Below are 11,272 nucleotides of genomic sequence, written 5' to 3'. Positions count from 1 at the left end.
TTTTTTTTTTTTTTTTTTTGGTAATATTAAAATATTTATTTGCTTTCTCGATTTCTCTACCATTGCTCGCCCCCACAAGCCGACTGGCCCCTCCATTACTTTTCTTCATAGACCAGTATTTTATTTTTATTATTATTTTTTTCCTCAAGATAATAATAATTAATAAATTCGTGTAGCGCTGGTTCAAATTATCTTGTTTGAAATTACGTGTTTGCCCCATGTGTTTGAAGCGAGATTACTACTATGCCCTCCCGCGTGTTTACCACTCTCCCGCGTTCAAATTAATTATTATGGCCCTTTAATAATCAAGCCAATTTTAAATTAATATTTGTATTTTTTAAAATTTTAAAATAAAATTAAGACGGGTTTGTATTTGATTTTTTGAAATTAAGCTGGTAAATGCTTTTTTTTTTTTATTTAATTTTAAGTTAAGTTTTGAAAATTAAAAAAGAAATATATCAAAATTATGATTATGAGAAAAAACAAAAGCAATTTTCATTTTTTATTATTTTTAAAACTAAGTGATTATTAAATAGGACTTATATAGTTATTAAATTAAACCTAAACTATTAGTTAAAATGTTTTTTTTTTATTTCGTAAAATATTTATTTATTTGTTTTCAAACCTTAACACTTACCACTAAGTTTGAATATATATTTTTGAAAAAAATTATTGTAAAAACAGTATAATAATAATAAATAAATAACTAAAAAAAACAAAGGAGAGATGTTGTGACTGAAAAGATGGCAGATTTACTTGGAGGAAAAAGAAAATGGTCTTCACTTCAAGTAGATGTATGGGAGAGAGATTTTGAAGAGAGATGTTGTGATTGAAAGAAACTTTCAATCTAATTTCTTTTTATCATAATTTTATTTTCCGTAAATCACAATCAATTATATCTTAAATCTTTATTTTGAATTAGAAATTAGATGTCAATAATTTTATATGAGTCGAAAATTTAACACGGAGAGATAGAAAGTTTATCGATAAATTAGATTTTCCTTCTTTTTATCCGAGTTTTATTTTTAGGAAATCGCAAACAATTATATCTTAAATCTTTACTACTTATCGTTGCAATTATTTCGCTTTGAGTTAGAAATTAAATGCAATAATTTACTATTATTTAAAAATTGGCCAAAAATCTCTTAACTAAATAAAAACAAACAAAGCAGAGTATATACAAAGAAGAAATGGGAAGATTTGATGAACAGAATTAAAAGATAATTAAAAGATAAAAGGGAGGAAATATCAATTGGCAATAAACTCCATCAAATTATTTGATAAAAGAGTAGCCATATCTTTTCAAACCTATAGAAAATGAGATCTTAATAAAAATAGAATATATATATATTATTCCAAACTCTATCCGAAAAAGTGGATGTAGCACATGGACCATGGTAAAATTTAGAAAATTGAACTTGAAATTGATGTCATGGGTTCATATAGGTTGACTTGGATACAAATGACAAAATCGAACCTTCATTAGGGATAAATTGATGACACCAGCTTAAACTAATCAGATAAGTGGCCTCATTATTGGCATGGTTATATTTGATATTGTGTGTTGAGACGTGCCCCCGTGGTTCTGCACGTGTCATATATTTTATATGTGTGAATTGTTTATGAATCGATATGACTATGATATGTTATGTATGTGTTATTATATGTGAATGATATGATAACTTTTACATTATGATGTGTTCAATGATATGTGTGGGATAAGATACGAGAGGGATGCGATAAACGTAATGTAAGGATATGACTAAGATATGATTGATATAACGATATGGTTAGGTTATATATAGAAAATTATATGATTATCATAGATTGATAGAACAATATGGTTAAGATATGTTCCTGTAACAATATGACTAGGATATGTTTATGTAACGATATGACTAGGATACGTTTCTGTAAAGATATGACTAGGATACGTTCGTGTAATGGTATGACTAGGATACGTCCCTATAACAGTATGACTAGGATATATTCATGAAAGAATATAGTTAGGATGCGTTCTTGTAACAATATGACTAGGATACGTTCATGAAACAATATGACTAGGATACGTTCATGAAACGATATGATTTAAGATATGTTGGAAGACGATACTAAGGTATGTTCATGAAATGATATGACTATGAGGTGTACAAAGATGATAAGAACTTATAAAAACGATATGACTACAAAGTGTTTACGAAATGATATAATTATATGTTGTGATATGATATGAAAATGATATGGTATGATACATGTTATGGTACGAGATATGTGATAAATTGATATGTTTATGATACAATATGTTATGGTATGATATGTATATGACAAAACTTGTTATATCCTAAAGCATAGAACTTATAATATGACATAGTAATCTAAATGATATGATATGATTGACATGCAAAACGATGAACTAGCATGAAATACAACCTCAGCGTAAGCATGAAAGATATGATAAACAATATGAAAAATGATATGAAAAACGATATGATATGTACGAAACGCTAGCGGGTTGTATTAAATGATAATGAAAATAGAAAAATATTGGGACCTCATGTATTATTGTGTGCTCATGCATCGGAAAATACCCTTATTCCTTTGAGATAGTATAGACGCGTTGCTACTTTTAACGGGTGTCCGGCATCAACAACTCCTAGAGAATGTTCGCCCGACTAGAAAGAGGTCCAGGAGGTGTATGAACTGACTGGTGGGTCCATACTCGCACGTGTGGGCCGTGTGTAGGGAAATTAATTACACATCCAAGTTGCTCGTATGATAGCTATCGTAGGAAAATAGACTGTTATGATAGGTCTCATTTGTGAAATTGTATGTGTTTGCATTTAACCGCAATAGTGGGGTCAGTTAATGAGTATTTCTTAAAATACTCAAGTCACGTGTTATTTCTATTTTAGGTAAAGGCAAGACATCCCTATACGGGTGACGACACAGCAACTCCAGGCCATGACACATGCATAAGGTAGTCGCACTTGTTTCCTTACACATAGGGTAGAATAGAATGTTTTTAATTTAAATGTTTATTTATTTTATTTAGTTATTGTCGTGTTGTCTTATATATGTTTTTCGAACACGTAAATCAATGACTTTGTTTTAAGATGAAGGTTATGTTTTATGAAAGTATAAATGAAGTATTTCCGTATTCAATATTCATGGTATGTATACAGTATCGACCTTAGATTAGGTAGAAAAGTTAGGGTCATTACAAATATCTTCCAATTGTTAAAAAATTATTTCAAAGAGTGGTTGGAGAGTAAGTAATTAAAAAATAATTATGTAATTAAATAAATATATGTGTATAAATGGTATAGTAAACAAAAATGTATTTTTTTTTAAAAAATAACAATAAGCAGTTAGTTTCAATTTAACCCAATCTAATTTTAGATGAACTCAAGAAATAAGTTAGGTTAATTTTTTATTTATTTAAATCCAACCTACTCGAAATAAGTTTATAATCCAACCACATCGGTTAGGTTGAATGAATCGAATTTTAAACAAGCAAAACCATTCTAAACTAGTCCTGCACCGGAAGAAATCTATAGAGGTCTATTTTCCATTAATTTTTGTAGCAATGACCATGCAAAAAAGACTACTATCAGTTCAGGGTTGGTTGGTTAGATCCACGAGCCTCCATAAGAAAGGCTGAACCACTACGGTAGGAAAGCGAAACCACTGAAAATAAAGTTATCTAAACTAATTATTATACAATTCTCCACCCATTCAATTATTGAATAAAAGAGACTACTTGTTCTTTAGTCTCTTAAAACAAGTTAAAAAGTAACGGTGTTCCAAGGTAGATCAGATTATTTTCTTATGAAGTTTTTTCCAACGAAGAACAAGTATCGAGATTAGTAAAACTTTTGAACTTTCATGAATGTACATGAATCGAGTTTACTTTCTACGGTCAGCCATTCTAATAGTAGTCACAAAATTTATCACCTTAACAAAGTTTTTAATATAGCTGTGTTTATTGGTTGTCTCTATAGTCAACTTTTAGATGGGCTTTAATCCCAATCTCCTTGATGAACTTTCAACTAACCCTCTAATTAGGCCTTTAGTAAGTGTCCCTTAAATTTATTACTAACATAATATTTTGTGATCCTCTAATAGCTACTTGGCTTACTATTATGTGTCATGATCTAATTTTGAAGGTTTCAAATTCATACCGTCATAAGGACCCAAAGTAAATAAAATAAATTAAAAATTAAAAATTCGGTAAAATATAAATCAAATTAAAACAAACAACACCACAATTAAATACAAAACGAAATCTAATTATAAGATGACGTTGTTCAAATTTATTACAAAGATTAAAATGGAGTTGGAATTACAAAACGAATTACAAAAGATTCAAATATTGTGACCGCGTAGCTCTTGAGCACTCCCTCGCTGATTGGTAGCCAGCGAACACTTGAAATAAAAAAGGGAAGGGGTGGGTATAAAAATCCTTAACCTAGCATCTCATGTCTAAAAAGAAAAAAGGGAAGGGGTAAGTATCCACGAGTTTTAGGGTTCTAAAAAGTTTAGGTCTAGTCTTTACTGCTATCCAAGCATCTGGGTGTTGTGTAGTTTTGGGGGTTTTCTAATTGCTCATGGGCACATTCAAAGGGGTGGTTCATCTATTTCTAGCATCTCATGTCTATTGGGTGACAAATATCATCTTTAAGATAACTACTTTTTTTGTTCTTAGACCTAGGTGCCTTGGTTTGCGTATGTAAAGAATGATCGACATTGTGGGTTCAGATGCTACTAATAAAGTACTATTGGGCTAGTTGGAGTTTGTTAATTTGAACATCATCTACGAAATGTTAACTAGCAAACCTTCTCATAGAGCTATAAAGTCACTTAAGATTGGGGGAGCAACTCTCGTGGGTTGATTAACTACTGAGTCAACTTATGTATTCTCATGCTCCCCTCTCGGAAAGAGTTATAGCACAAAGCTATGTTGGAAACCCTACTTATTTCTCCAAGGTTAGGGTATGCATTACTCTAACCAGCCTATGCCTACCTCGACGATATTGATACTGGAGTGTAAAGGGTAGTGGAGACTCTGATGACATTGTTAATATTGCTAAAATCCTGGAAGATGCCTTAGTTATGCTAGGATGTCGCGAATGCCTACTAGGTTCTAGAGGTGTTTAGGCTGTTTCAATCTCATCTCATCTTTCCAATATGTTTAGGGTTAACTCCTCAAGCTAATCCATTCTCTAGGAGCACACAAGTCTAGATCTCTTACGACTCATGATCAGGAGGTGTAGGGTCTACTGAAAATGTATTGACGTAGGTCAACATGTAAATCCCTCTAGCTATAACGCCTTAAACTTAACTTGGTTCACTCATGCATGATTTTTTCGGAGATTTTTATTGCTCATCTAAAGCACGGAACATATATTCTAATCATCACCTTGGTCATGAGGTTTACTGGGTTCCTAGGGTGGTTATGTTGGGATCGATACCAGTCATTAGCTCTGATACCAGTTGTTGGGATTGCACAACAACACACACGCTCGATCTAGATGAACACAAAGAATGGGATAGAGAAAATTGCAAGGAGAATTCTAGCTAAAAGGATTTTTTTTATTGATGACTTCAAGTATGTACAACAAGAGAGAGTACAGAGAATAGAAAGTATATTTTCAAAGCTCTACCGGATGGGATATATATATAGTTCAGTTTACTATATATATATAGCTTTACCAGATTTAACATCTACTATATATAGCTAGTTTATTATATATAGCTTTACCAGATTTAGTCATCTACTATATATAACTATTTATCATATATAGCTTTACCAGATATAGCTTTACCATATATAGCTTTACTATATATAGCTTTACCAAATATAGCTTTACCGAATATAATCGTTGACCAGAGCTATAAATAAGAAGCAGGCTCCATAACCTAACAATTCTCCCACTTGGAGACTGATCCAGTCAACCAAGAATTTCATTCTCAAACGATCACTGCACCATACCAATTAAGGCTTTGCATAACCTTAATTTTCCAACATCAACACATTTTGTCAACATGTCTGCTGAATTCTTTGTGCCCTCTATCTTCTCAAAACACATCACCATCTTCCACTAACCTCCGAGTAAAATGGTATCGCCTTCTGTGTTTTGAATGATAGACCGGGTTCCTCGCTAACTGCATGAGTCTCAGAAGTTTCTTGAGTATATGCTACAACATCACTATGTGAATCTTTCAGCAACTCAACCTCAACTACCACTTGCTTCACTTTTGGTTTCTTAGCAACAGTCTCAGGAGTTTCTTGAGTATTTGCTACAACATCACTGTGTGAATCTTTCAGCAACTCAACCTCAACTCCCACTTGCTTCACCTCTGGTTTCTCAGCAAAAGCCTCAGGAGTTTCATGAGTATCTACTACAACATCACTATGTGAATCTTTCAGCAACTCAACCTCAACTCTCACTTGCTTCACCTCTGGTTTCTCAGCAAGAGTCTCAGGAGTTTCTTGAGTATCTGCTACAACATCACTATGTGAATCTTTCAGCAACTCAACCTCAACTACCACTTGCTTCACCTCTGGTTTCTCAGCAAGAGTCTCAAGAGTTTCTTGAGTATTCGCTACAACATCACTCTATGAATCTTTCAGCAACTCAACCTCAACTCCCACTTGCTTCGCCTCTAATTTCTCAGCAAGAGTCTCAGGAGTTTCTTGAGTATCCGCTACAACATCACTATGTGAATCTTTCAGCAACTCAACCTCAACTACCACTTGCTTCACCTCTGGTTTCTCAGCAAGAGTCTCAGAAGTTTCTTGAGTATCCGCTACAACATCACTATGTGAATCTTTCAGCAACTCAACCTCAACTCCCACTTGCTTCACCTCTGGTTTCTCAGCAAGAGTCTCAGGAGTTTCTTGAGTATCCGCTACAACATCACTATGTGAATCTTTCAGCAACTCAACCTCAACTCCCACTTGCTTCACCTCTGGTTTCTCAGCAAGAGTCTCAGAAGTTTCTTGAGTATCCGCTACAACATCACTATGTGAATCTTTCAGCAACTCAACCTCAACTCCCACTTGCTTCACCTCTGGTTTCTCAGCAAGAGTCTCAGGAGTTTCTTGAGTATCCGCTGCAACATCACTATGTGAATTTTTCCAGCAACTCAACCCCCTCTTGTGTTTCAGCGACACTTCCGGCCGATACAACCCCCTCTGGAGTTTCAGCGACACTTCTGGCCGACGCAACCCCCTCTGGAGTTTCAGCGACACTTCCGACCGACGCAACCCCCTCTGGAGTTTCAGCGATGCTTCCGACCGACGTAACCCCCTCTGGAGTTTCAGCGACGCTTCTGGTACTTTTCTTCAATTCTCTAACAGTCTTTGCGAAGCTAACTCGTTTCTGTTTGCTCGTAACGCAGTTCTCACAAGGACTCATAACAATCTCCGCATCAAATACACCTTGTTCATAGCCGACGGTTTTTCATACATATTCGACAGCGTCTTCAATAGACCTGACGTTGTCTTCTCCTTGATAATGTTGAACGCCACGTTTCTGGATAGCGTCAACCGGATCAGCCCCAAGGCTTGTCGATCCTTGAGCTTTCACTGTTCCGTGGTCATGGTATCCGGCTTCACCCCCAACAGAGGTTCGTGAAGATCTTTCTGGTACAGATAATTTTCAATCTGCATCTTCTAGAAACCAAAATCGGATCCATTGAACTTCTCAATTCCAATCTTTGAACTTTTCATCTTCACAGATCGTTGTGAATTTCGCTTAGCTCTGACTTCCGTCTGGCTCTGATACCAGTTGTTGGGATCGATACTAGTCGTTAGCTCTGATACCAGTTGTTGGGATTGCACAACAACGCACACGCTCGATCTAGATGAACACAAAGAATGGGATAGAGAAAATTGCAAGGAGAACTCTAGCTAAAAGAATTTTTTTATTGATGACTTCAGGTATGTACAACAAGAGAGAGTACAGAGAATAGAAAGTACATTTTCAAAGCTCTACCGGACGGGATATATATATAGTTCAGTTTTCTATATATAGCTTTACCAGATTTAACATCTACTATATATAGCTTTACTAGATTCAGCCATCTACTATATATAGTTATTTACCATATATAGCTTTACTGGATATAGATTTACCATATATAGCTTTACTATATATAGCTTTACCAAATATAGTTTTACCGAATATAACCGTTGACCAAGCTATAAATAAGGAGCAGGCTCCATAACCTAACAGGTTAGTGACTTAACGTGGATTTTTTACTCCAGACTTTGCTCTAACTCTTCGAGTCTTTCTTAGTCAAAAGCATTAAGGTTTGGACCCTCTAGCTGTCATTGACGATTCTAAGGTGTTTAGTTTATTGGAGGCATCTTGACTTAGATCATCATCTAGTCAACCTAACTCTAGAGCCCTAGTTCTAGCTCTATGCACATCCACATACTTTACATGGAGAACACACAATCAATCACCTAGAGATATCATGAAAACATACAAGCTCAATAGGGAGATAACATTCATCAATTGCCCGAAACACATATCACAATAACTCATCCTCTATTCGAGCACAATGGTAAGCACATAAAATAACATACATCTGAAAATCTCAACCTAGGGGTATTTTGGTTATTATCCACATCATGCATAACTTATTCAACCAAATTGTCTTACTTGAGTTCTAACATCATATTCCCTTCCTACGTCAACGGTTAGCACAAAAACCAGAATGCATCTCACAATCTAATCCTAGGGACATTTCGATAATTTTTCAAAGCATACCGTGCTTACTTATCCAAAACTTCCATTATGAGGTCCAAAACATGCATGATCTAACCACCCAAGGTAAGAGATGCTCGCATTCTAGCACGTCCATACGACCCCTACAAGTATTACTTGAAAAAGTCGAGTGTACATGGATGACACAAATAGTCGAACAGAGGTAAAATGGGTAAAAAAAACCCACCCTGCATGCGCCACTACATGCAGTAAGAAACTTCCACGCGTGAGTACCACACATCTAGGGGAGGAGAGTCGTGTTGGCTGTGTGACACGTGGTGCAAGCTGATTCATCGATCCAAATCCCATGATGCGCATTCAATTCTCAACTGGGTAAGAATTTCTGCGATTTACGACGTCTCGACATGGGTGCACACAGGCTAGATCGTTGTAAGTCGAGTTAGGTCAAGAAATTGGCTTAAGTCTTGGTTGTTGAATTGGGTCACGTTTCGGTTCCCAATCGAGCGAAACGAGTCAGATTGGTTCACTCACTATTGATCCGACACACATCACACACTTGGTCTAAACCATTTTTGTCGCCATTATCTGACCAGTGTTCACTTCTTTTTTAGACGTGCTCCTTCGTTCATCTAAAAATATGTGTCCTCCTCACCAACTTCTACATTCAATTTTTCAGAATCCGATCAGTTTTATGATTATTTTTCTATTTTTTATGACTCTTCGTACAATTCTCGAATCAACTTAGTTCTTTCACCAAAGTTGTAGAGTTTTAATCATTCTTTACAAATGTATTCTTCTCGTAAGTTTTAATCAACCATAGGAAGAAATAATATGGCTAAAACTTGATCCAAAACTAGAAAACTTATTGTTCTTGACTTAGGTGGGAACTTCGATCTTTGATTTGACTCAACTACGACTTCCTTCATGAAACTTGTGTAAAATTCCTTCCTGAAGAAAAAACAATTCAAAATCTAATTCTAAAAAACTTTATCAGATCTAAAGGAAAATCAAAACAAAAGATCTCAAATTCTTAACTCCCTTCTTTCTTGATTCGGGATGGATTTGGGTGATTCAAAAGTCCAGATCAGGTATTTAATTATTGTTGGTATCGATTGTTACAAGCCAAACAAACTAGTTTAAAATATTTTTTCAAAACTTTTCAAATCCATCATGCTTCTTCTTCGACTTTGTCTAAATCTATAAATTTAGATTTTACAATTCTAATAGATTTTACAACTCTAAATCATGCCTTTGCAATAACCAGTCATCACAATGTTCGCAAATCTTAAATTTTTAAGCATGTGACTTAAAAGGCACTCGAGTCTGATAAAAGAAAATATAGCACCTAATACATTTTATGACCCAACACATAGATTTTGTTCATTGAATATCACTCAGCACACATGAGGTGGAGACTTGTAATGTGAATAGATTTCTTTTTATAACGTTTAAATATCAAATATTTATAACTTACAAGATATCACTAGCATCGGTTATAAACATTAAATATTCTTAATTTTTTTTTCTTTTAAAATATGGTAGGATTAGATTGTAACCTTATTTTCGAGTTGATCGAGTTAACCCAGTTAAGAAAATTTTAACCTTAAGTCAAATTGAATTTAAAATTATTATTTCAAAACTTTATGGTTTAAATTAGATAGTCCACTTAGGTTATGTGATTATATGAACTCTACTAATTCTCTATGAGCTTAATATGAATAATTATTTTAAATGATAGATTAGATTAACTTTTTATCGACGTAACATCTCATTCCAAAAGATCCAACGAATATTTCTATATACGATGTATGTATGTATGTATGGAGGAGAAAAGTGTGTCGAGAAGAAACATATTTATAGATTAATTTGTGGTCACTTGTCACAATCGCACTTTGATGGCAGCAGACTTGCGATAGGGCGACACTCACTTCTCAGCAACAAGTGAGTTAAGCCTATTCGTTCTCGCGTCGCCTACGGCCAAGCGGTGTATACTCGAGCCTCTGACCCCAGTTCAAGAAGAAGGTTTTAAAAAACGGGGCAGAGAGATTTCGAAAGAGAGTTTTGAAAGCAGAATTTGAGAAATTGAAATTGGTGTTATATGGGAATGTAAGCAAAAAGGCAACAACAACGATTTACTACATATAACTATCTAGTAGGATGATGTGAATCTCGTGCAAATTGATTATGAAATGAAAAAAATGTGAAAAAAGAATTCGAGTATTTATTATTTATTTATCTTCATATGAGCATGTAATATGTCATAAATTAAAGAAAAAAATATTGGTATTGCTTTGTTGGTTTTTAAATTTTTTTTTAAAAAATGATATGCATTATTAAATATAATATAGTGTTAATGGGTAGGTTGCTTGGAAGGTAGATCTGCATATCCACAACACGGACACGGCGTTCCAATTTCCTACACCATAAATGTCAATTCATTATTCCTTAACTTTAATAACAATCATTTTCATATTTGAACCGCCTTATTCTTCCCTTTGTTTTTTTTTTTTTTTTTTTTTTTTTTTTTTTTTTTT

Source organism: Cucurbita moschata, unplaced genomic scaffold, assembly GCF_002738365.1.
Source record: "Cucurbita moschata cultivar Rifu unplaced genomic scaffold, Cmos_1.0 Cmo_Scf00078, whole genome shotgun sequence".
NCBI lineage: Eukaryota > Viridiplantae > Streptophyta > Magnoliopsida > Cucurbitales > Cucurbitaceae > Cucurbita > Cucurbita moschata.
This window is presented reverse-complemented; position numbering follows the sequence as displayed.